Here is a 25,295-nt window from a genome sequence, read left to right on the forward strand (position 1 = left end):
GTTTTATAGGAGATGATTTAATCAAATTTATCTTGATTTACAAATACAGATTTGTATAATCCCTCTCTCAGAATTAATATAAATACACATTTTAGCATTAAGGAACACAACCAGCTTGATTTTCTGACTGGTAATTTTGGGTAATACACATAGCCTTGTATTCACTTGTAAAATGTCTTATATTTTAAAAAAAAGGTTTTATTATTTCCATAGAAAAGGATTCACTGCAAGCTATACTCAGAAAGTATATATTTATATTTAACCGAATATACTCTATACTCATTAAATTTTTCACTTTACAACTGTGGTTTTGAAAGAATGTTGATGTCTTAGCTACTTTTTTGAATCACATTTGAGCATTAATTTAATTAATTATTATTAATTAATAGCCCAAAGATGTCTCCTCTTTCACATTTATTTATTTATTAAGATTTTTTCATAAACATTCTAAAAACTTTCTATGGATTTTCTGTTAGACTGAGGTTTTTATTTTTTCCAGGAATTTCCCCCTTTTGGAAATAGAAAAATATAACGATTATAGAATATATAAATGAAACTAAAAAAAAAATAATCTTCAGGTCATGTCTTTCATATCCGTACTCTACAAGTTTATACGCACTAAAACATCTATTAAGGGGTTAGTCACCTCAGTTGTGTACGTCCCCCGTGTGTAGCAGATTATATGAAATTACATGAAACCCACTCTTTTCCAAAGATTTTTTTTTTTTATTTGTATCCTGATTTATTTCACTGAAGTGCTATGTAGGCAGGAACACCAGCCTACTCCCTTCAGGATCATCTTCTTAGAAGAGCTAACTAAACATAGGATGGGGAGTAATGCTTCTGAACATATAAAAATAACCATGACAGCACGAAGTCCACCAAAAGAAAAGACACCAGAAAGGTAGGTCTGTGTTTTAGTTAATTAGAAATCAGTTTCATATTTGTCTTTTTTGTATTTAAATAACTTGGCTGCATTCCCCATGTCTCAGAGGAAGTCATTGTTCTGTTAAGATGACTTCTTGTTCGATTGCTGACTTCAAAAAAGTCCTTCATGTAAATGAATTTCTCTTCATAATTATATGAAGTTATTGGGATAGGTTTCAGATTACATTGCAAGATATTTTTCCCGATGCTGAGTTCAGTTTGTAGTATTTAGTTTGATTATTCCACTTGAAATTCTTTTTCACTTGACTATACCTTCTGCATCACTTGAAAGTTTAAATAAACAACAATTTCCATAAGCAAAGATCAGAAATAATCATACTCCTTTAATAATACTCTTTTTAGTAATGACACCCTACAGAAATTTCCATTTTCAGTTTATAATACAAATTCACACACGCTCTGCCATGGAGAAACCCATTTACAGGCAACAGCAGCAAGCATAGCGTGATGGAATTCGGGGCCACTTCCTTCCTCGGTGCCACTCACATTAACCAAACCATTAACACCTGCTGAACCTTCTCCCCATCAGTCATCAATCATGAGCAATCAGTCAGGTACTTGATAATTAACAGAGAAGGGGAAAACACTTCACGAGGCTAAAAATATGGCTTTACAGTGGCTTCATGCATAAACTCCAACAACAACAGGGGAAAGGTTTAATAACAACTTCAGTGCCTGTATACCTGTAAAACAAACCCATCAAAGTGGAACCCAGTAGCATGTTTAACACACAGACCTTCCACATGATTGCTATGTCCTTTACTTGAAGTGCAACCCAGGGGTTGTGGCACGGGAGAACAGTTCAAAGTTGGTTAGAAGCTTGAAGCAGAGCAAGGGAAAAAGATGCTGGGGGGCTTCTTTGAAACCTGCTGTTGGGATGCACTTCCGTGGTCCTTGTGGTATCAGTATTGTTAAATGAAGGATCTGACACTGAAAAGGCCTAGGTTTGCACTGTTCTTTATTGTCTGGAGATGCACTTGGTTGGATGCATGTGCTGAAAACTCAAGACGTATTTGGAAGGAAGGGCCTCAGAGATTAAGCTGAGGGCCGCCAAAAAGATCTCTCCCAACTTGTTGGTTTACTGAACCCCCTTTGATAAGACTAGCATCTGAGTTGAATCGTGTTTGGAGTGGACAGAATATTTTTGTGGCTAGAATGGTTGCAAGTTTAGCTAGTTTGATAATTTACAAAGATGAAGGAGATGAAATCAGGATATACTATAGAAGTGAAAAACTACTGGAAATCTACTATGACGATACTTTATTTCTGCACTCAAAGTAAATGTCCTGGTTATTTCAAGATCAGTTATTTCAAGATCAGTTCTATATTTGATGTTCTGCAGTATTGCTGAGCGTAAATATATGGAAGTTTACTCTGTGTGCACCACTGGTGCGTTAGGTGACTCTTGACTCTTTCCCAAAAGCCTCACTGTATCCAGGGACATTTTCTTGAATACCGATGTTAGTGCTTCTCACTCTTTTTATTAACTGTGGTGTTTTATCAATTCATACTGTGCCACGGGCATTGTATTAAATGCAAAATAAGCTGCTTAAATACAGAGACCTCTTTCTTGGCACCCTACTCCTCACCCTTTCCCATTCAGAAGTTTCTGTGATTACTTTCCTATCATACTGGCTTGTTAATGGGACTTCAGTGTAGGACACTCCTCATCATTCTTTTCCAGCAAATTTTTGGGTTTCCTTTCTTCTGCATTTCTTGACTGTGCAAAGGAGTTTTAATAAGGAGAATAATATTTTAAAACTTTTCCAACAGGTTAAAAGTTGGTATTCAGGCATTTGTTTGGCAATTCCTTCACTGAATAGGCCCAGTGCGACTGAATTATGCTCTTCCCAGACTCCAGAGGGTGCCATGAAAAACACAGAATAATTTAGAATAACCAAGAAGGTTATGCTACAGAGTAACAGGGCCCCAGAATGTAGAGGGAGAACATCTGAAAACATTTTTCCCCAGCATCACAGACTTCTGTTTCAGCATTTGGAAGACAGGCATGGAGTAAAGGTGGTCGGGTTTGTAGTCAGACTTGCTGTGTATAGAATTCAGTGAATGGGTTGAGTATGACACTGTTGTACCTCAGTTTTAAGTCTCAGTTGTTTTATAACAAAGCTGCATTGGATCACCTGCGCTTTTATAATATACATAAGTATAAAACTGTTTATAGGTATACATGAAAAATACTGGTTTGAAAGATCAGAAATATTTAATGAAAATACCTCTCATGTGACGTTAACCAGTTGAAGCTTGTTTTTTAAAATCTATTTTAATCTTTTATTTTAAGTTGCAAAACAGATGCAGCAAACAGACCTTCCTTGCTCTTGCTCTCCCACTCTACTTTCTCCTCCTGCCTCTCTCCTTCCCCCTATAGCATGCATAATGCAGATGAAAACAGCAGAATAGAACCTGGAAAATATACTGATCCATTACCCCTGCATATTTCATGAATTTGCCTAATTTCCTGCAGTTATGACTTAATTAGGTAATTATTCCACCCTCTGTCATTGAACATGATTTCTTAGTTCTTCTTCCTCTTGTGACCGGTGAATATCCTTTCCATTACTATGTAAATACAAAAAAAAAAATAATCAATGAAGTTTTCAATGAAAATAGGCCACATGAGAGCTTTTCAGTGCTGGTCATGCTAGGGGTGAAAATGAGTTATTGTTCTTTGGACAGGTGTAGTATTCTAGGGACACCCCCTGTTCCCCCACTAGTTGTTTTCGGAATAAAAAACCCTTCCTTTTTACACATTAACATTCTGATAGTCTTTCTTCCTTCATAGCTTAAATCATGCCAATATTCTTTTTGGAAGATATTATACGTGTTACATTTTATTAATTTAGTTTTGCTTTTCAAATATATTCTGAATTCTGAAGCCTGGTATGCCCCATATCTGCTACGGCTGAGCTTCTCCCTTCCCTGCTTATGCAACTTTTGAGAAGACTCAGAGGTATTAAATCCATAAGTTTCAAGAAAGTCCTAACTGATTGGAAAAGAAAATTCTTGTTGATAACCTCTATTCTTTGACTCCCCAACCTCTTCCTGAAAGAAGTCGTGTTAAAAACGTGAAACTCTGTTAAGAGTTAGAGCTCAGCTCAGCCTTTAGTAAGAAATTGAATGTCCTGTGATAATGTAGATCGTGAAAATATTGGAGGGACTTGCACACAGCAACTTAGGCTGGATTTGCTTCCAGAACAACTTATTTTGGAGAAAGACAATATGTGATAACAAAATTAGTGCTACAGGTAAGTCGTCATGACACAGCTTATTTTTCAGTTTCCCAGACCATATGTAATAGCTTCTTAGAGACATGGTATCCTGTCATGAAACCTTTGACTTCTAATGCAATATTTAAGGTCAAAATTTCCTAGCAACATCATAATTGTTTATTCTCTCAGTTTTAGTGTAGATAATCATAAAACAAAGTCTTGAAAATATTTTCAGAGGACTTGAAAGAAAACTACTAGTATTGTGCGCAAATCCTTCCGTATTTAAAAAGAGCGGAACTTTAAAGATTATTCAATTGCAGACTGTTTTGGTGCTTTTTCAGATAACAGTTAATATCCATGAATGACCAAAGGTGCCTGAACTACTTGTGGGATTTCAAATGGGTAACTTTAATTAGGAACGAGCTCTTAAAGGTCAGTATCTTTTATTCCAGGGTCTAGCTGTGTGGCACACACACAGTGCAACGATTTCTCTCTATAATATCAAGGGGGGAAAAGCAAGGGGCCACATCTTGTGTGCCTGATTCCCAAAGGCAGTTCTATTGACTACTGCAGAAGCGTTTGCAGGAGTCAAGCAGGCGGGATTTGCCTCTTGCTTCTGTATGTTTTCCCCTCAGTCTCCCTTCTGCTTCACCCCACGTAGCTGCTCTGGTCACATGTACAAAATAAAAATGGGCACTGTCGTGGCTAATTTAGTGCTGAAATTGACCCACTGAAGTAAATGTCCAGTTTGAATCACCAAACCTTTATTGTAGTATTATGCACACCAGTGACTCTCTTATTTCACACGACTGCAAATTTAACAAGGATTTAGTAAAAAAGGATTTAGTTAGAAGAAAGGTGTCTCTTGGAGGCTTGGTGATAGCAGATCTGTCTTGCTGCAGTTGGCAGGTGGTTTTGAGAGGTGTTTCCAATGGTAGCCTAGCTGGGAGCTGAAGGGCTTTGTGTTCCTGCTTTTCTACCAAATCCAATAATACTTTGCTTGGGAATGGTAGAGCTTAAAGGATCTTCCCTTACATTAATGCTTTCAGAAAAAGCAAACAAACCCCAGGTCATCATATTACACATCGCTCTCCTGATCCAAGGCGGTTGTTTCCTCGAAGAGAAACCACAACTCCTTTCGAGCCCTCATGAAATTGTGTGGCTTCTGCTGCTGCTGCAAAAAAGGAAGGTTCGAATGTACTCACTTTCTGCTTGGTACACCATCAGAGCCTGGAAGCTGCTAAAAAAATGGCAAATTCTCAGCCGTTTTCTCTCCACCAATGCACAAAGCCTATTACTTCCCCCCTCCAGCTTTTCTCCCATTTTCAGTTCCCTCCACAGATCTGAATGCTGCACGTTGGCTTCCATTTTGATCTGATTTTTCTCACCCTTCCACTCAGTGAATCAATCAAGTAATGTTCTCGCTTGGGAATGCTAATGTTCAGCTTTCTACGGCAGTGACTTGAGACACTGTGACAATTCTATTTAGCTTATGGTAAATATTTCAGCAAGAAAAAAAAATCCTTTGCCTTGCAGCTTAATAAACTGTCACAGCAGATGCAGCTGTGTAAAATGGATTTGAAATCCTCTTTACTTCTCTTTAAATATTTTCACTTCTGGCTTTACATTGTTCCCTGGTTGTTTAAAGCTTCTTTGGATTTCCAGCACCTCAGTTAAATATTAGGAAATCTTAGTCACAAAACTAAACAATGCAGCGTAAATGGCTTTGGTTTCTTTTTGAAGCTAACATAAGAGTTTCAAGTGGCCAGTGGGACCTTTTAAATCCTGCCTAATTACATGTTCCCTTAAGTGAGGCCCTGTAAAGCTCTTGGGGAAGTCTGCAGAAGAGAGTCACAGGGCATTTTCAAAAGGGAACTACTAAAATGTTAATTATCTGAACATCAACTTTTTTACTCGGGGTCATTTTTCAGTTCTAACTTCCTACTGCAAAGTACAATTTGAGCAAGGACTGTTATGGTGCTAAATGGCAAGCTGAATCTCGGTAGACAGTTATTATTGAGAGACTACAGTTTTTGATGCAGATAACATTGTATACAACAAACTAAGTTGCGTATTTAAATGGTTCCAACATGCACGAGAAATTGCAATGCTCTAACATTTTATGCTTTTCTGAGAAACAGTCCTTGAGGTGCTGAAGAAGGCAGAGTGGCGAGTTGGGTGTGGTAACACTGAAGTAATAAAGAAAGACTAAGTAAAAGTGAAATTAGGTCAAAAGAGAGTGTAGGGCTATTGAAAGTAAAAATATTCCTTAGTTTTTAAAAGATTTTTTGTCGTGAGAAGTTGTGGTAAGGGGAGAGAGAAGGGGATTTTACGTGCATTTCCAAATGAGGTGAGAATTGCCTGAGGAATTCTTGTAAGACTACCAGTAACTATGAAACCAACGATACAAAAAAATGAAACTGGCTTTTAAAGTACAGAATGAAAGCTGTAGAAGAGTTGAGTCTATGAATAATAGAGGAGATAAACACTGACTACCAATGAGGAAAAGCCCAGGGCCTCAGTACAACTGGCATTTAAATATCTTGGGGTATCCTAACGGAAAGACTTCTGAAAAGGTATTGGAAAGGTCTCTGAAAGAGATTTTGATGATAACCAACGTAAGTGGTTTACTGCGAGTTGTCAGAAATGCTGGTGTCATGTTGCCTTTCTTGAGTCATCTAAGAATTTGAAATTCATACTCGTCTCTATGTTTTCAGCTGAAAATGGCAGGGGCTTATTTTTGGGTTGAATGAAAAATGTGTGGAAAAACAGAGGAGTTCAGAAAAATGGGCTGATGTGACATTACGATTTTAAAATGACAAACAGTTCAAAGTTGACATTATTATGGGAACCCACGGTATGCAATAGGCAGTTGCATCAGAAAACTATTCACAGGTTGATGATTTTTGTTCTAGCATGTATGTCTTCTGCCATGTGTCCACTGTCTGGAATAAGATTAAGCATGCAACGTCCTTCACGCAGCAAGAAACTAAAATTTGTGATATGATTCATGATACCTACAACAAACAAATAGGGCCATATAATGATGAGAAGGACCGTTTGGCATGGTAAATAGTATTTGCGTCACATCTGCTCCTTGCCTTGAGCAAAAGTTTTATAAGCTTCATGGTCTAGCACCATTCTGCTAAAATTTGGAGAAGAGGAAGAAGATAGTGGGGCTGTTCTAGGAATTTTGCAACAGTTTCCAACTATAAAAGGTGGCCTCAAAAGGAAACTGTAGAAAGATCTTTGAAAATTCAACAGATGAAGAACTGCTGGGGAAAAGAAGAGGGTGACACCTTAGTAGTGCACGTGGGAACAGGTGATACAGGAAGACAATTTTGTATTTAATTCAGAGAAAAGAGAAAGCCATCAAAGGAAAATAGAGTTGGCAGGATACATGTGATTAATGAGGAAAATGGACTTTTTGTGCAGCATTTTGAGTGGTTTTCCATGGTGTAAAATGGACGAGGTCAAGGCTGACAAGAGAAGATTGAAATACATTAGACACAAGGCCAAGGTGCTAATTTCATTTGTTTGGACACACAAGAAAGCCTTCCCTTCACAAAATTTGTGTAGAAAGATGGACTGAGATTAAAATATCTCTGTGATGTGAGGACTAGGGAAAGATCCACATTAAAGGCAGTACCTGGCTTTGGGGTTTGAATTACAGATTAGATGTTAATGGTATTTATAAAGACTGAAAAATGAGTTAGGGCAGCAGGGTGGAAATTACATGCTTTGATTTCTTCATGCTGACTGTAAACTGATACCTGGCAACCCACAAAGAAGTATCAGTACAAAGTTCACAGTGGGGAACTCTGGTATAAAGGCAAGGTTTTGTGCAAATTATAACTCAATGAAAATCCCTTTTTTAAATTAATTTTTATTTATTTGTGTTCCCTTAAAGTAGCAAAAATCACCATCTACGGAGTTAATCACACAATGTGTGCTATAGGCAGATGCTGGCATACCCACCTTTTTTCAGACATTCCAGTTTTGGAGAGGCAACGATCTTCCCTTCTTCCCTTCCAACGAGCATATGTGAATGAGAGTGTTACTCTAACTTCTTTGATACTATGCTTTGATTTTTAGCTTCTGCCAAATGTTCAGTTGAGATCAGCAGCTGTCTCAAGCATTTTCAAACACAGTGATAGATGGGAAAATATGGTATAAAATAAAAACTAATTATGAAAGTTTTCCATCAAATATACTGAAGGATAGCCGAGGTTTCCCTGAAACTTTTTTTCCCCTGATACCTACACATTAATTTGGATATGTCAGTAACATGTTTTGCTTTGTTTTCTTGAAATTTAAGTTCACCGAGAGTCTCATAGGACATATTGGAATGTTAGTGTGGGATCAAATTAAATGTAAATATGTATGTTATGTTTATAACTTCATCGATGGGATTATGCCAGTTTATTGTTTGTAGGAGTCAAGATTATTAAAAGCATAAAACCAAAAAAACCTCTAGACCTTTTTTCAGATTATGAATACAGTTATTTTGATAAATTCAATTAAGCAGAAATTTTCCCAGTGTAAGAATAGTAACCGTCTCTTGAATTGTCAGGGATGATGCCCTGTGCTGTCACTGTCTTTAGGTTTATGTCGTTGCTTATGATGTTATAGAGACAGTCAGAAAAAAGATACAGCTTTCATCTTGCATCGAATAAGTCAAAAATGAAAATTCTGAACTGACAGTTCTAGGCTTGCAGTGTATTTGTAACTTTTCTGATTTCTCCTATATATATTAAGGTTCAATTTCAATCATTTTGGGACAAGTGCTGTGACAAAGTCAGATGTGCAAAGCTCTGAAAGAGCCGAGGTTTTTTAACAAGAATATTGAGCAGCAGATGTATAATGGTATCTAACTGCTTGATAGGAGCCTCTGTAATGGTGCTGCATTTGTGTGACTGAGCTAATGCCTTATGTACGTGCACAAAATCACCATTTACCCATTTGCTAAGGACAAGATATAGCCTGAAGTTCTTAACTTTAGTTGTAATTGGATTTTTGCTTATTTTCAAAGGAGAGCAAGGTGAATTTTTCTTCTTATAAAATGCCTACATTCAAGAAGCACTAAATGCAAATGAAACAAACTGTAAAGATTCAAACATCTTGAATGGAAGCGGCAGAGTAAGCTCCTTGTCGGCAGAATGAGGTATATGCTATCACTAGTGGTGGAAAACAGGAGGGTTGCAAAGCCGCATCCTATCCAGCCAAACAGTTTGCATTTACTTCAGATAAATTGTACGTGACACCAATCTAAATCCAGAATTCCAGTGATATGAATATGAATTTACTCAGTGCTTGTAAACATCTTGATACAACATTAGTGCCAGGCAACTGCAAAACACTTTAAAGATATACTTGATGACAGCCTGATGTAAGTTAGCCCTGAATATGTTACACCCTAATGCAGAGCTATAGTAATTGATTTGGATATAATTGGACATCTGTTATCAAATGTAAAACACTGGTGACTTTTGAGTATCAGCTCTGCACCTCTTCTCTTGGTGTATCCCAAGGAAAAAGAAAGAATCAGTGCAGTACAAATATGTTTGAGATTTTCTGACAAGACCAGTTTGTGTACCGTGCAATTAGTGGTGTCCCCTTCCAACATGTGTTATAATTAATATTTCTATTTTCTAACGTGCTTTAGCTTGCTACAGCTTGCATCGATGGCACACAATTTTCAGCCGACCCAGGAACATTGTGATTCCTTTAATACTGAGTATGCATGATAATGGTATCTTACACCAGAACTTAGTTTCACTTTGCGTGTTCTACTATCTTAAAATCTGTGATTTAAAAACATCAAAGTGTATGCTAAAAGCTCCACATTAAAAACCATGTACATTTTATTATAGTTCAGCTTATAGTTAAAGACTATAATCTTTTATTAAAGAATTTTATATTTTATATGACAGCCTAAAGGACATTTTTAGATTAAAAATGGGTCAAATACGAGAGACCTTGCTCAGGATTTGGTAAAAACCCTGTTCTTTGTTTGCTCTATTGCCTTTTTTTGGGCCCATCTTTCAACTAGGGCAAAGCGATTGTCATTTATTATAAGCTAATAGTCTGTTTCAGTTTTGATTTCTGATGCCCTGTGATGCTGCAGTATTTCAGTTGCAAAACTTCAGATGCCCATTTACTTTAAATAAAAAAAATTCAGTCCACTGATCAGAAAAAACCCCCAAACCTAATGAAATTTCCACTTTTACATTTAACTTGAGGGGCTTTTTCTAAGACTTAAGGCTTTGTTTAGTACGTATTTTGCAGGATGTAAGTCCAGAGGCACAAATTGTTCTGTCATTATCCATATAACTGAACAAACTTCGGTTTTACACTAGTGAAATACTTGAGCATAAGTGTAAAACAACAGGCACATAACTGAATGTGACTGTTTTCATGCTTCAAATATGAAATGGCTTGCTGATTTACATTGCTGTGCTTGATTACGTTGCTAAGTGCCAGGTCCTGCACTTGGGTCACAACCACCCACGCAATGCTACAGGCTTAGGGAAGAGTGGCTGGAAAGCTGCCTGGTGGAAGAGGATCTGGAGGTGTTTGTCAACAGCCGGCTGAATATGAGCCAGCAGTGTGCCCAGGTGGCCAAGAAGGCCAAGGGCATCCTGGCCTGTGTCAGGACTAGTGTGGCCAGCAGGCCTAGGGAAGTGGTTGTCTCCTTGTACGCGACCCTGGTGAGGTTGCACCTTGAATACTGTGTTCGGTTTTGGGCCCCTCAATGCAAGAAAGACATTGAGGTGCTGGATCGTGTCCAGGCAATGAAGCTGGTGAGGGGTCTGGAGCACAAGTCTTACGAGGAGCAGCTGAGGGAACTGGGGTTGTTTATTCTGGAGAAAAGGTGGCTGAGGGGAGACCTTATTGCTCTCTACAACTGCCTGAACGGAGGTTGTAGGGAGGTGGGGGTCGGTCTCTTTTCCCAAGTGATAGGTGGTAGGACAAGAGGAAACGTCCTCAGGTGGCACCAGGGCAGGTTTAGATTGGATATTAGAAAAAATTTATCTACTTGAAAGATAGATGTGGTGCTGAGGGACATGGTTTAGTGGTAACTTGGCAGTCCTAGGTTAACAGTTGGACTTGATGATCTTAAAAGTCTTTTCCAACCATAACAGTTCTATGATTAAAAACCTAGAAGAGGGTAGATTTAGATTAGATATAAGGAAGAAATTGTTCACAATGAGGGTGGTGAAACACTGGCCCAGGTTGCCCAGAGACGTGGTAGATGCCCTGACCTGGGAAACATTCAACGTGAGGTTGGACGGGGCTCTGAGCAACCTGATCTAGTGGAAGATGTCCCTGCTCATTGCAGGGGGACTGGACTCGATGACCTTTTAAGATCCTTTGATGCCAGGAAGCTGTCCAAAGTACATTCAAATAATGTGATATGTGCAAGACAATGTAAAGCTATAAAATAATAATACTAATAACAAGCTGTGAAATACATTGCCATAGACAGTTGTGTATGGTAAAACTTTATGCTGGTTCGATACGGGAGTAGAAGAGTTCGTGGAAGAGTTATCCTTTCAGCATTACAACATCTATTGAAACCTTTGATTTGAGTAATCTCTCAAATGTTTAGAAGGTGTTAGTGTATTCAAGAAAGTAGCATATGTATTTTTCTTGATTTCTTGTGTTCTTTTTGACTCTGCCATTGGTGAATATAAGTTCTAGGGTCTGATGGCCTTTGGGGTGCCATTTGTATATCTGAAATGCTGGTTGTATTTTCAATATCATGTGATTTTAATACTCTGATCTTAGTGAAATGCACTTATGTAATAATATGGATAGCAGTAACATATGAATAATTTGGAATTACATTTATGCCATTACTTTTGGTGACATTAAAGCTGTAATGCCCTCAGCCTTTAGCTCAGTTCTGCGGTTTAAGGACATGCAATTCAGTACAAGGAGAAAGACAGACAGTATACCAGTGTGCTTACAGCCAGCTCATGAGTATTAAAATGGAATGGAGAGAGGAGTACATGTTTTATCAATGCAGGTAACAGTTTGCACCTTTAACATAAAAAAGTCTGGCTTTTGTTCAGTTCCTGTTGGAATCCAGGAGATTCTAGATCCAAGTATAATATTTTGGGGTAACTCAAACAATTTTGTCTTCATGTCCCAGCATAACTGATACTTGTTCTCCACGTCTGAATTGCTGATAAACTTACTGTTAAGGTGGGGCAGCAAGAGAATCCCGATTGTTTTGTTCAAATGTGATTTAAGTTATGTTACTGTGACTGAAGAGTCTCTTCAGTTTCCAAATGTATAGCTGCTTCTTGTCTTGTTTCTTTGAAAGTTAGCCTCTATCACTGGAAGTTCTGTGTGCACTTGTCCAGATTTGCAGAGCTGGAAAATTACGGTCTAATTCTTCCACCTTGGATCAGGCGGCTATACTCGCAATAGGAAATGGTGGTGCCTTACGCACTTGGGATATGCATAGAATCTGTAAGAGTATTTTATGAGTAAGGTGCCACTCAGCACAAGGAACTGCTTAATGCATGCAAAATCAGACTTTTGATTTGTTTGCTTATTGTTGGTTTTTTTTTCATGTATGAAAAATGAGATTCTCCATTATACTCTTTGTTCTGGTAGACATACCTGCTTTCCATACAATTGCGTGCATTGGACCTTATTGGACTGCATGCTGGCTTTGATCGTTTCATGCAATGCAAATTTAATTTAGGAAGGAAAAGCACTCAGGTAATGCAGCGGGACTTTAATCAATGTGTGGATCATGCCTAGAATTCCTGAAAGCTCTGGAAAGGTGACCTCTCAGGTGCTGTGCTGTTTCCTGTACTCATCCTCAAGGCAGGAGGCATGGAGAGGGGCACGACAGTGTACTTTGGCGGGGCTTATTTGATATACAATCCTCTAAGGACCGTAGCCAGCTGATACAAATTGGCGTCCTTCAGTCTCATCTAAATAATGTCAGGGTGTAGAATGGTACAGAGAATTTCCTTTGATAACTTTCCCCATGGCCATTAGTGTGCCAAGAGAAGCTCTGCAGAGCCGAGACCCCAGATCTTTTTTTTCCTTCTGAAAATGAAAGAGGCTTGCTTAACATATTAAAGATGGACAAGGTGACAAGGGTCCCTCTTGCAGAATTTTGGGTGACATTGAAAGCAGAACTTAAAGAAACTGTCACAAGACCTTGTGACTGCAAAATTTTCACTCTGTTTGGCGTAGCCAGCGGATTCAGGCACACAGCTGAGACTTTGCATGCTTTACCAGGATCAGCCTCTGAGCTCTCTAGAGCTCATCTGTTGTTACCTTTTTTATAATGATTCATTCCTGTACGTAAAAAAAAAAAAAAAAAAAAAAAAAAAAAAAAAAAAAAAAAATCCTTCACTGAATGCATGATTCTAACCTTGCCACTGATTGGAATTTTAATAGAAAGTAAGTGTGGACAATTACAACACTTATTACCATCCTGTCACTTATATAAACTTGTATCTTGCAGTGTAGGTCAAAAAAAAAAACGAATGCTTTTGGTTTAGATGGATTTCATATCACAGTACTTTATAGCACAAGGAGCATTACTCAGTATGGCCTGACACAGCCCTGCAAATTGTTTCAAACAGCGTCACTTTCTTTTGGATCAGATATCTGTTTTCAATTTGCATAGAGGATACCTCATCTAAATTTATTGCACTGGAGACAAGTGAGTTAGACATTATCATGACTATACTGGCTGCTTGTCTCTGCCTACTGGTTTAGAGGGAGCATAAATTAATTTGCCATTATTAATCTTATCTTGAGAGACTAAACATAATTTCATTCTAGTAAAAGTGCTACAAGCAGTTTGCTTCAGGTTTACTTACAATTTTGTGGTTACATCATACAATATGATGCTTATAGCACACAACAGCCTGCTTTGCTTGTCTTTACTCTGATTCAGATTTGAATGTATTGCTGCCATGTTAGAAACGATACCTTAAAGAAAAAAAACAGCAAGCCACACAATTATATGTCCTTAGCCATAGTCCCAGGCACCTCAGTTCAGAGCTTTGCTTTGTCTCCAGTTCTGCGAAATTCTGCTGAGGTCTCTTCTGCAGCAGGTCTTTCTTCTCCTCAGCCACTAGTTAAAGTTGTGCTGTAACCAACTTCCGGCTTATCTGAGGCTACTATCTTGATAGCCACCTTTTGTACAACTTACTTTCCCTTTAAACTAAACGTTAGCATGCCTACACCCTCTTCAAAACTGTCTCCTCAGTTTCTCCTCCATTCTTTGTGCAACTGAGGAATGAGCAGTGTTTCTTCTTTTTATGTCTTCACCCTTCTTCCCTTTGGTGCGACAAATCCAAAACCTACTGGTGATGGCTGCCTCTTAATACGCGTTCCACTAACAAGTGTGTTTGAAATGTCATTCCCTGTCATGGAAATTCTGTTTTAACAATGCTCTTCATGGGAGGTCTATTAATCCAACAGTAATCCAGTAGACAGAACAGCCAAAATAATACCCTGCGCCTGGAACATTTTCATTCTTCAGGTAACCTAGAGCTTTATTTGTATAAATTGTATCCTTTAACTTTTAGTTAAACACTGATTATTGTAAAACTATGTCATACAAGATAATCTGCTCAATGTCAAGCAGTTTTGCAGCATGCAGTGCTTAGATGAGACCAAAATGCTTCAGAGATGAAAGCCAGTCACTCAAAGCTCACACATTTAGAAGTATCTTTTTACAGGGTCAATTCCTAAACTGTTTCTACATAACAAAATTAATACAAAATGTTTTCCACCTAAATCCACACAGGCAACTGAACCACATTTTTTTACTTTGACTTTGCTATGATATTCCGCTAACAACCTGAAATTTTGTTATCTGGTATTTAATTTCATTTTTCAACTGAGATGATTAAACATCTGCTTAATATTCTAAAATGCACTTTTACTTAACAATTATTTACAATTAGGTCCATTCAACATTTTAAAATTTATGTTCCTTCTCGTACTCTAGCTTGTACGTTATTCCCCTTCCATTTTTATTGGAATTACTTTTCAGTGCTTCTCCCAAAATAACCTTAAAGCCTTATTTGCATGATAAACATAGATTCACTTTTTAGATCTCTTTGGAGAACAACTGCTTTCACTGACATTTAAAATACAATTTTTGTTGTGGACAGCTTCGTGTATATACTGGCAGACAAAGAGTAAAAGGTGATTTTCAGTGTTTTTGAGATATGCTTTAGCAGGTTTTTCTTGTTGAGTTTTGTTGAGAAATTGAGTAATAATTTAAGTGAGCGAGTGCACTCTTCAATTAACACAGCTTTCATCAAATCCCAGTAATTGTATTAAATCAAATAAAAATGTTAGATGTGTCTAGGTAGAGGTAATGATGTTTTGCTATAGCAACAAAGTCCTAAGGACACAAGCAAAACAGGTTTTTAAATAGTAGTATTACCTTTTCGTTAGAGCAGCTGATATAGTTGCAAATTTATACCATCTTTAATTACCCAAAGAAGGATTTCTGTGCACGGATGCTTGATTGTTTTATCAATTATAGCGTTTAGTCTAATAAAACATATTTTACTCCACACACAAACGTATTTTTGTCTCCATAGACACAGGACATCATTGTATTTCAGTGTTCTGCTGTAAACATATACCGATGTTTTATCTTTGTATGTTAGTATTTTAGTTGGTTCTTTGTACATATTTCCTTATACATACATTGATTGATAGGTGTCTAAATAGGCTCTGGCATGTTAAGAGCATTGTACATATGGGGTTGTGTTTAGGGGATTTTTGGCTTAATTTTTCCCTCCTGTGTATTATGAAAAGAGTATTTTCCCCCCTTATATTCCTTCTTTATCTTTTAGTTGGTAGTCTGACATTAGACAGGTAGATTGCCAGTGATTTTAGACACTTTGAGCATATTTTGTTCTTTTTCACATCTTGGATTTATATATTCAGCTTTGATCCCCATTACATACTTATATATTTGCCTCAGGAATGTTTGAGATTTATTATAGTCTGTCCCTGTTTTAGGATCTTGCAGTTTGCTTTTATAAGATAGTGGCAGAAATTTAATGTGGTATTGAAAAGCTCATGTATTGAAATTCTGGCTACTTTAAGGTACAACTTGCATTTGTCATAAAACCAGAACATTGCATAGCAAGGTGTGGTGCAAATGTTTTACTGACATCTTTTTTTTTTTTTTTGATAGATATCAAAGATTCATAAGCAGGAAAGCCATGAATGAGTTATGTAGGTCATCCAAGTGAGTGCCTTTGTAACAATATAGTCATGCTTTTAGCGTATGCCACAAATATTATGAGAGAAAATAACCTTATTAACAATGGATTTAGGGATTTTTTTGTTGTTGCTATTTTCCTATCTAGTCGCTTGCACAGACAGGTTTCCTTAGTAACATGAATCTATTTGTTCTAGTCTCAGAGGGTGAAAACAATTTTAATTTATTAAATTCAAGAGACCCTTTGAAATACTGTAACAAAACTTTTCCATGAAGAATGTAATGATTAATAAGATCTGATATCTTGGGGCCACCTACGCTTGGACATCAATGTTGTATGGCCCACGGAGAGTCCCTGAAACCTGCACTGCTCTCTGGAATAGACCATCTACTCCCTCACAAGTTTGATGCCATGAGTGTATCATTTTCCCAGAATCAAACACTATCGCATCTGACTATTACGCTTTTCATGCTGAAAAGTGAGGATGTTCTGTGGCTTTTGTTTAAAATTTAAGAAAAACAATGAAGAACGATAACACGGATTATAAAGTATGAGCTTCAGCATAGACTTAGCTGTGGGCTGTATAAGCCAGGCTATTGCCCCGAGTTAACATTTTAGAGAAGCCAGGGTGCCCCAGCTACAATTCCATGACTGTCCCTTGGACTGAGCCTGGGGAGGTCCACAGAAGCTGCACAGTTGTAGATGGCAGTCTGGTTTTCCTTAATCTAGAAACCCGTCTCACACTTGCTTTTAGCAAAAAGATGGATTTCTTACATTTCAAGATGTAGTGGCTAAAACCTAACTGATCATATCAGATACACAGGGAAAAGTAATCTGGTCTACTTTTCAGAGTGGATTTTCAGCTTTGGGAGAAGGCAGGAGAGACATTTTCAAGTGCTTGCCTTCTGAAGCTGTTCGTGTAACAGTCTGAGATTCATGCAGTTGTTTCACCGTGCAACGTTTTGCATCTTCCTGTGAAGCACTGACTACCAACTAGTGTTAAATATATGACAATGGCCTAGTGAAATCAGTGCTCTGCTTCTGTACGCAGCACCAGTGAGTGAATAGTACACGGCAAAGGTTAATTTTCTTATGTGTACGTACTCAGGACTGTTGTGCTATTGAGGTAAGAAAGTATCATTACAGGTTTTTGAAGTTAGAACACTAAGACTGTGGAGAAAAACTTATGAGAATCACTGAAGTATACATGGAAGATGACGTGGGATCTCTTCCTTTGTGAACACCACTTTGGAGGTGGATAAGTGGAGAAAAATTTGGATTGGTTGCCCCGTGTAGCAGAACAATAACGTTGCTGAGTCGTCTGAGAGCAGGATCAGACTCTCAAATTGTTGACTGAAACGATTTTGTGATTCAGTTAAAAAGCTATGGACAAAACTGAAGAAACCTATTCTGTTTTCCAAAGTGCCGATGCAACAGTTGATGCTTGATTTCGTGCTCGACCCTGCATTTTCTCTTCTTCTTCAATGCAAGAAAGAAAGCAAAAATCTCGCTTGAGAAATACCTATTCCATTAAATAGTTCTCTCATAAAAGGCTGATGTGCCCATCCTCTTGACGTCTGCCATTTTACTGGTTTGCCTGCTGCTTTCCAGTTATTCTTGGCGATAGAGGATAACGCATTATAGCATAAAGCAGAAGCCTGAATTGGCTCAGGACCAGCTTTGAAACTGAGAACGTGAAGGTGGGTTAAATCTGTCAACCTCTCCTTTCCTGCCTTGGCACTGAATCCCTCTCCATCTACACAAACTATTAAACCTGTTCACCAGACAGCATTTCCAAGTCTCCAAGCTTTAATTTGTTACTGCAAAAATTATATGTGTTTTAATTATCTAAGGGACATTTTAGGACCGAAAGCTTTTTTGTTACCTACATGTTATAGATATGACAAACCTCTATTACTCTATCAAAAAAGTCACAATTTAAATTACTCTACACACAGTGTAATGCTTTCCTGAGTTGTTCCTAATGAAGGTCGTGTTTATGAGATAATACGCGATTATTGGATGGTTTCTAGCTGCTTTGTATGCTTTATACATCTGACAGCTCAAGAAGAAGCAATTCATTTACACAGAAAACGCTTCCCCGTAAGCTAACCAGAGCGTGCCCACAGCCATATATAGAAGTATGTTGGTGGATTGATAATGTTTCAGCGGTAATGTTTTTGAAATGTGCGTGTTCTTAAGCACTGATTATTAGGTCAAACAACGAGCATTTTGTGGTTAGAAGGGGACTTGCTTTTACTACTTAATATGTGTCCTGCTTTCGGTGTTAGTCAGGTTAGTCAGGGTTAGTTTTACCATCAACTAGGGCAAACAATGGAGAGGTGATGTCTTAGTTGAAACACAGTTGTGGCAGTACAAGAACAGAGGGAAAGGCTGTAATGCCCCTTGCACAGTGAACACCATTTTGCTTGACAAGGTGCACCATTTATTTCATCTGGACTATACTGAGTCAAGATAAATTACATTCCAGCAGGATAAACGTGCCTGCGAGAACTTTGTGCTACTGAGACTTGGAAGTCTGGGTTAGCTCATTTGAACTCGGTTTAAGTATCATCTGTAAATTGCTCTGCATTCTTTGGCATAGACATCTACGAGGAGTACATAGGTACTTATTTTGTAAGGTCCTTCTTGGCCCTTTACAAGTAACTTACCGAAGAACTTCAGTTTAATCTTTTAACCTGTGCTCTTCAGGTGAAAGCAAATGAAAAGTCTCATGGGTTTCATTATAGTTGAAGTTTTTGGGTGCATTTGTTTTTCTGGTACTGACATTTTTGTACTTTAAAACATACGTACACTGGAAGGTTAAAGCAAGTAGAAGTATGGTGTGACACATGCAGTAGCTTCCTGCATTAGCTATTAGAATATCTGCGTTCAGAGTAACATGGAAAGGTCAGCTGAATCAATTGTACCCTTAGACAGAGCTTTCAAATGTATATCCTCAGAAATACTGTTTAGTGACATTTTAGTAACAACCTGAGCTTTCACTTCACCATAGCACATAGAAGTAAAAGCAAAGACTTAGAAATGCTGGAAGCAGAACCTGTATCGGAATGAGAGCCAGACACAGACAGTGCTTCTTAGTTGCTTCATGTACTGAAGAGTAGTTTTCATTTTTCTTTCTGTGTTGATGCTGGTTGGGAAGAAGCTGCAGCCTTGTATGCTCAGAGGTTTCTGGCTTATTGCATTCTTTGGGAGTGGAACTTGGACTTTTACAAGAACAAGTCTAGAATCATAATGCACCCAAAGGCTTCCTAATGATTAGGTTTCTTATAACCCAGACTTTTCTCCCAAGCAATCTAAATAATAGTTGTAGAAGTTTGCTGTTATGAACATTTGTTGTAGTTCCTGAGGGGGGCGAAGCAACACTTCAAAGGAGGTAAATTTGTCACGTAAAACTTGTGAAAAAACTCTGCTGTGATTTAAGAAAGGGGAAGTGTATACATAAGCATGCATCCAAAGATAGACATTTCAAGAGATTTATAAATAAAATAAGGGTTCAGTATCCTTTATATAAAATTGTTTTGAGAGCTATCTTTCTGCTTGTCACTGCTCTCAGCAATGTTTCCTCTTGGAGTGAAATTCATCTCAGTAACAAAATCCTGGGTAGGTCTTTCCGCATCGCCTGGGGCTTGCATAGATCTTCTGTGGGGTTTTGGTGGCTTGTATGGCTTGCACTGCTACTTACCTTGGGCTCCAAGGCAGCTTTCTATAAACTCTGCAATCTTGCACGTAGCAAGTCCCATTGTTGGGACAGGCTAGGTCAAGGCTCAGCAGTACAACATAACGTTTAAGTAGTCTGGAGGTTTCAGTATGCCTTTGAAAGTGTTTCTAAGGAATTAAGCTATATGTCAAAATGACCTATAGTAGAAGGATGAGAATATCTTCTCAGTAGCCTCCTTTTTGTGGGAAGCAAGTGTCATCTGCTTATTATTCTTACACTTCAGCTTTTCAGAAATTGAATATCTGGGCTTTTCAGATTGAATTTTGCTGTTGTTCTATGGTAGACATGAGGCAGAGTTATGCTTAGTGATTGTGAATTGTTTCAGAATCAACTATAGGAAGTCACGCAATTTAACTGGGTACATTAAAAGGCACATTAAAAATTCTTGGTACCTAAATAAAAAATATTCATAAAGTCAACTTGAGTACACAGAAGAAAACCCCTTAAAATACTTAAATCAAATTTAATTATCGCAATTATTTAAAATAACGTAACAAAATAGTTCGAGTGCATATATATTCTGTGTATGTCTTTAAAAGCAACATAAGCAAAGGGAAAGTATTTCCTGTGTATCAAAGGCGGTTGAAAAGTAATTCGGTCAATCAGTGGACTTTGTATAAAATTAGATGTACGTACTTTGCACCCCAGAGAAATGCATTAAGAAAAATAGAATATCAAGTTTTCAAATGTCAGAATGTGGGAAATCTATGGGAATTTTATTAAGCTCCTCAGTGAATTTACAGTTGAAAAAGTTTTAATTACCGATTCACCTAGAGCTTTTTTTCCCCACAGGACCCCTGCCTTTTACACTGTGTGTGTATATAGATATAGTTTATATATGCACTTATACACAGATGTACAGTGGTCACCGTGGGGTTACTTGTTCAACATTTGCTTGTGCTGAATCATATGGTACATACCCCTAAGCCTTATTTACTTTGCCATCCAAACCCCGCAGAGTACAAAATTACTAATGTCCTTGTGAGCTCCTTTGTTATATGCTTTAGCTGTAGTGTTCAACTGCTTCACAAACCCTAAGGAATTTATCTTCACAGCAATCTTAAGAGTTTTCTTGTTTCCCCTTTCTTATCCATTTTTAGTTCCAAACAAATTTAAAGTAGAAAGTTTTCACTTATTTTGAGTGTCCAGCTTGGTCCGGTTTTCCATCAGTCTTAGTATTCATATAGTACTTCTAAACTCAAAGCTCAGTTCCTATTGATTTGAATAGTCAGCCCATCGCTTTTAGAAACCCTTGAGCTGCAAATCAATGGACTCTGCAGAATTTTGTCACCATATGCTTGCTTTATTCTTATAATGTATCTGAAACATCAGATATTTGTCAGTATTAGGGTCACTGGAGAGACGGTCCACCTGATTTGATACCACCATTCTTCTCTTCCAAAGGACAAACCCAACTCATTCACAGTACTTGGCATTTTTCTAATGAAAGAGAGTGGGTCATTTTGGCTGGGAGGCAAAGAGAGGGGAGAAGAAAGGGAAAGGAACACAGTGTATGTGCACGTTATGGAAGGCAGCATTCAAATTGTAGTGTTTGTGCCTAAAGGATCTGAGCTGTGTTGCGCACTACACCTTGATTTTATTTCCTACCTTCTGGAGCACTTTGCTTTTCTGTCTTAACCTTTAACACACTTATTTTGTGTGAAATTTCCTACTTTTTTGAGTAAACAGCAAAAAAAGAAAAATTCTATCATGTGGAACCACACTGGTCTCCACATGGGACTTTGAATTATATAGCACTGCTTGATCTAACTCAGCAAGTTAATAAGGTGGTGTTTTTTTCAGGCGGACTAGTTACTACAGATAGAGGCCATAGGATTTCACACTGTACTACTTGCTGACAGCAGAAAAATATTGGGACTCATATCCATATGTTGTGTAGACATAGTGGATTTTTGTCATGTACCTATAAACAGAGGGCATCTCAATTGAAAACCAGCATTATACGGTATCAGTCCTGTAATTATTATTTCTGTTACAAGCATGAGAATTGGTGCTTCTCAGTACTTCATTATTAGCTTTAATATTCAGAGGAAAAATTTTATTTGGATTTGTCAGCTCCACATCATTCAGTTTTTCCTGAAAGAAAATTTAAAATAATTCTAGCATTATTTACAGATGAAACTAAGATTGATGGAATAATAAATAATAAGTTACATAACTGTCACTGGACAAATGTAAAACAGTACATTGAGGAACAAAGAATTCATATAATTTGTAAAGAATATGGCATCACATTCCAGAAAGCAAATAATCCAATTTATGCAACTTTAAATAAGGATGAAATTGGATAGCTTGTGTGACTCTACGTGAGCTAAGCTACATTCAGTGAGAAAAAGAGGAAACAATGACCAGCCATGGTGGTTGTCTATGAGTGCTCAACCCTAAGTCACAGTTTCTTTAGAGGCAGAGTGACCCGCCTCATTACTATACAATTGCACGCGAAAAAAACCCAAAACACAACCCCCCAAAACCCCCCAAACCTGAACCAAACAAAAAAAACCCATTAAATTAACATTCAAAGTCAAGCAGGTACTAACCTGTTGCTGCCACATCTTTGGAGTGTCTGGACTGTAAACAAGACGATACTGGTGTAAGTAAATTTAACGCAATATGTGCATTAAATTTGTGCTTGTTTGGGCTTAGAAGTACTGCATTTATAAGCTTCATTGGCATCATGTTAATTTCTTGAAGTTTCTGTGAGCTATTCCAAGTCCTTTTGTGCTACCTTAAGAATTTGAGCAGAAATGTAAAGAACGTAGCCAAAATCCTTCAGCCCTCAAGAAACACGCTTTGCTTTCTGGGCAGCGACGCTGAGTCTGTTAGAATTACCACTATTTGCAGTAATTGGATTATTATCTACCTATTGTTAGTATGGTGTCTGTGACCTTTACCGACATTGAATTTTAGTGCGGGACAATGATACACATAGGAGTTGCTCAAAACAAATCTGGCCCAGAAGAGCATTTAACATGGCCATTATTCTGGAGGAAATTTGGCTTGGGTGGATTTAGAAAAGTATAGCCATGGGACCAAGCAAATATTATACTGGGTAAAGCCATGAAACCTTGAAGATCACTAGAAAATTATGATTGAAATGCGCATAGTTACTGAATGTCTAGTATTGTCTAAGAAACCTCTCTAGTGTTACCTCCAGCACAGCCACAGCATCATGTGGGCTGCAAGGGACTTCCAGAAGTCAGCTAGTCCAACCTCCAGCGGGTCCAGATACAGCAGGTTGCCTGGGGCTGTGTGCGATGGGGTTTTGAATACCCGCAAGGATGGAGATTCCACAACTTCACTGACCTTGTCTCTTCTTGTGTTTCATCCTCACTCAGTTTTTCATTAAGAAAAATGATAAGAATTATTTGAACCTTCTGAAAGCCAATATTTTCTAGCTGTTTTTTGTGTGAGAAATGTGAATTAAATAAAAAAATAACAAAACTTTAAAGCACCTACACTCCAGAGTCATGGGGGGAATAAAGGAGTGAACTGAAATAAAAATTTTCCAGACCGTACCTACAGTCTGGCTAGCAGAGATTGCTTGCCCAAGGAGCTCATAAGAAGGAGACTGGGCTCTTTTTGACCTGTGATCAGTCAGTCACAGGGTGACGATCTGTGGTTTTCAAGGAAACTGCAAAGTACAATTAGGAAAAGCAGAAGAAAAGTTAATATACTGTTCTGTGAGAATCTATGTATGTGAAAAATTTTTGAGGGGGATCTGTATCTTCACTGGAAAATTTGGAAGACTGCAGGTTTTTAAAAGTTGCAAACCATTGAATTACAAAGATGTGAACAGGGAAGATTTTTGGTTGATGTTAATTGTTAATAGACCCTGTAATGACTTTTGACAATTTACGTTACCTGAAAATCTTCCCTGAAGGTGTATTAATGATTTTAATCTTTTCTTCCTTCCTGAATCGCAGAACATTTCTTTTAAAAGGTAAATATTTCTGATGCTCTTATGTCTCTGTTTCTTATTAGAAGAAATGCTCCGTAGATAATCTTCAAGAAGTGGGAAGATGTGTGCAGAGAACAGGAAGGTAAGCAAACTTTGACAGTAAGGAATACTTGCAATTTATTCATAGGATTTTCTGTCCTATTGTTAAATTTTGTGTATATATAGGACATCAAGAACATTCTACTATATGCTTCTTGAGATATTAAACATTCCTTGGTTTCATACAGTTAAATAGATTCATAATTTATGAGTATTCCTTCCTCATAGAAAAGTGAGGCTGTGGAAGATTACATGAAAAGTGTTTCTTCTTCCCTGTTTTAAGCCTGATGGCAGTTAAATGCAGTAGAGAGGTTACTTAATTTCTTTTCTGGAGACCAAACTGACTTTACCTTCCCATAAGGGGATAATTCTTAGGTTGTGCTTCTTTTACTCCATTATAGCTACCTTGACTCAAACAGTGCCTCAGCCAGATTTTAGGATTATTCATGTGGCCATGCAATTTAAATAATGTTTCTATGCTAGGTGAAATGTTATCATCTTTAATAAGAGGCACATAATCATCCTTCTTTATTGATGGTGACAGCTTATGACCTATTCTTTTTCTTTCAACAAGCAAACAAACAAAACCACAACAAAGCTAAAGAAACCCCACACAGAGGATCCAGCCTGAAGTACTCTAAAATACTGTAGAATTACTAATTATTAGATTCAGCCTCTGCACGTTAATAATACCACTTTTTTTTTGTCTTTAAACTTAAGCTGGTATATTGTTAGATGCTCTAATTAGATGTTATGTGTGGTCTTCTGGTACCAAATGCATGACTCCTGTTTTGCTTTCATGCATTCATATTATGCTTCCAATTAACAATACTTACCAGCAGGAAACAATGATAAAATGCATTCAAGACTGCTTTGATCTGTGTCCACCCTATTGAATAGTTTTGGTTTTGATGTTGTCCTGCTGTTTATTTGCTTGCTCACATAGCCTAGGAAGATAAAAGATAGAATCAATACTTTAGAATCTCCTATCAGCTTTTGCTGAAGCATTTGTCAGTGGTTCTTGCTCTTTTCTCAGGTCTTGTGTTCTGTTTAGCATCACCGGTCCTCCTTTTCGGTACTAATTAGTGTATTTCTACTTCAGAAATAGTGTGCTTCGTTTATCTTTCTGC

General features: G+C 37.7%; 1 long non-coding RNA gene across 1 annotated transcript in view; it reads left to right on the forward strand.

Moving 5' to 3' along the window:
* Positions 1–886: 886 nt before the first annotated feature.
* Positions 887–25,295, forward strand: part of LOC309671048 — a 41,911-nt gene continuing 17,502 nt past the window's right edge. The window contains exons 1-2 of the long non-coding RNA XR_014269101.1: positions 887–904; positions 24,150–24,208. This is a non-coding gene — a long non-coding RNA (uncharacterized lncRNA). The remainder of the gene's footprint in view (positions 905–24,149; positions 24,209–25,295) is intronic.

Source organism: Vanellus vanellus (genome assembly GCF_965231255.1).
Source record: "Vanellus vanellus genome assembly, chromosome: 4".
NCBI classification, from domain to species: Eukaryota; Metazoa; Chordata; class Aves; order Charadriiformes; family Charadriidae; genus Vanellus; species Vanellus vanellus.